Source organism: Aedes albopictus, chromosome 2 (genome assembly GCF_035046485.1).
Source record: "Aedes albopictus strain Foshan chromosome 2, AalbF5, whole genome shotgun sequence".
Lineage (NCBI taxonomy): Eukaryota > Metazoa > Arthropoda > Insecta > Diptera > Culicidae > Aedes > Aedes albopictus.
In genome coordinates this window covers 382762462-382764536 of record NC_085137.1, presented here as the reverse complement: position 1 = coordinate 382764536, position 2075 = coordinate 382762462, and positions in this window count along the sequence as shown.

The window sequence follows — 2075 nt, the reverse complement described above, 5'->3', positions numbered from 1 at the left end:
GTGGCTACGTTTTTTAATTTTTATCACAATCAAATAAGTCTTTCTCATGTACGGTAACCCAGGACACCTTTGAAAAAGAGCTGTTTGCAGATCAGAAGGAGTTTGCCAGCCTATATTGATGCATGAAATTCCTTGCCTGTATAGCTCAAGACACCTATTTCTCTTCGATCGCAGTACGTAGTTACGAAGAAATGACAGTTCAAATGGCATTCACCGTCAACAGTGCTCCACCTTTTTTTTTTTTTTAAATCGTTTATTTGGAAGGCTCAGACGTATATTACACTTAACAGAGCCAAAATCAATATGTTTGTAATAAATAACAATAAATTATTCTGAATAAAAATCAATTTTATCTACTGCTAAATTCAATACTTTAGCTATTCTAATCTTATCTTCTTCTATCAATTGACCTCGTTCAGTTTCATCATCAATCCAATCATATGATGCCACTTTGCACCTCTGTCTCCTAGGAGAAGAGCCAGGGTCAGCTACCAGGTTTGCTTCGCTGCACGTTGATCTATTCATGTTCTTCTTTTTCTGTGATCGGCTGGACTCCAAATCAGATGATCGTTGTCGCTTCACGTCGGGCTTGCTCAATTTCTGCTCTATTGTTTCATTGTTTTGATCAGTGACCTCCGGCTCGGCGTCGTCTGTTCTAGCGGAAGCTAGAGCTTCTTCTTCCTGGTCGTTGTAAACGGTGTCCATAATGTCGTTCGTAACTGCAGCTGTTGACTGGTTTTTACAACCACTGCGCCGTTCTTCAAAAATGGGACAGGACTTTTTCAGATGTGATTCCGACTTACACACATAGCATTTCGGTTTCAATCCATCATAATAGATTTTCCCTTTTCGGTTGCGGAAGAAGAGTGTCTCCGGGATGTCTTTCTCAACTGCCATGTGAACGCCACGGACTCCCGTGAACATATCGAGCTGATACTCCGGTGGGAACCGTTCACGTACGGTTCGCTTGATTTTTCCGTATTTTGCCAGCACAGATGATAATTCTGAGTCGGATATTTCGGGAGGAAGGTCGAAAACCCGCACGTACCGATTATTTCCTCCCGCGACGGACATTTGCACCATTACCTGCTTACCATTACTGTAATGGAAAGGCAAAGTCTTTGCGTTGTTCTCCAACGTAAACTGCATCGCATCTTCGTTCTTAAAACGTATAAATACTGACTTTTCGTCAGATATTTTATACGCTGTCTCCATCATGCACTTATCTCCTTTCAGTGATTTGACAAAGCGTCCCATATCAACCAAGGTTGGCTGAATGGCATTGTCCGGAAACAAAAAAGCCAGAGTGTTCTTTACTACCACTTCGCTGGACATTGTGACCGATAGGTACGAACGCCGCGCAAAGTCAAAACGAGCACCGAAAATAAACGGATGAGCAAACAAACGCGTCTGTCCGCCTCAAAGCGTGATCGTGTACTCAGCGCTCCACCTTGCCCTGGGTTTTTTAATTCAAATTTTCGAAAAACGTGAATAAAGCTGAGTGAGTATGATGACAATGACGCTGTGGTGTGGATCGTACCATTCCCCACCAGTGAACCTGCATAAAGTACTTAGATCCTCTCTGGAGCCACCATGTTGAATACTTTCCGGTTCACTGTTCATCACGATGTCCAGTAGAACTAGCTTCATCGCAGGTCGCATGAATACTCCTCATGCTGTGCGCATTACACAACTAAGGGTTCCTCCATAAAGTACGTCACGCTTTGAGGGGGAGGGAGGTTTGTGAAAGTGTGACAACCAATGTAATGTCGAAAATTCTCCTCTTCTTTTTCTTCTACTTCTAGTTGCTCTTTTGCGGCAAAGAGCGGAAAATGGCACAGCGACCTAGCGCTCTATTGCCAGTTAATTTTTCGTTTATACTCCAATGGAGTTTATTTTCTGGTGAGCACAAAGCGGACACGATCGATCGTTTCGATCGCTGCAGTCGTACTCGAGAATTCTCAATTTAAGCGTGACGAACTAAATGGACGCTCCCTAACATTTATTGTATATGTAAACATCAACAAAGCGTCCTCAATACGGCTTGCTGCTTGGCTTGCTACTAAGTTACCCAG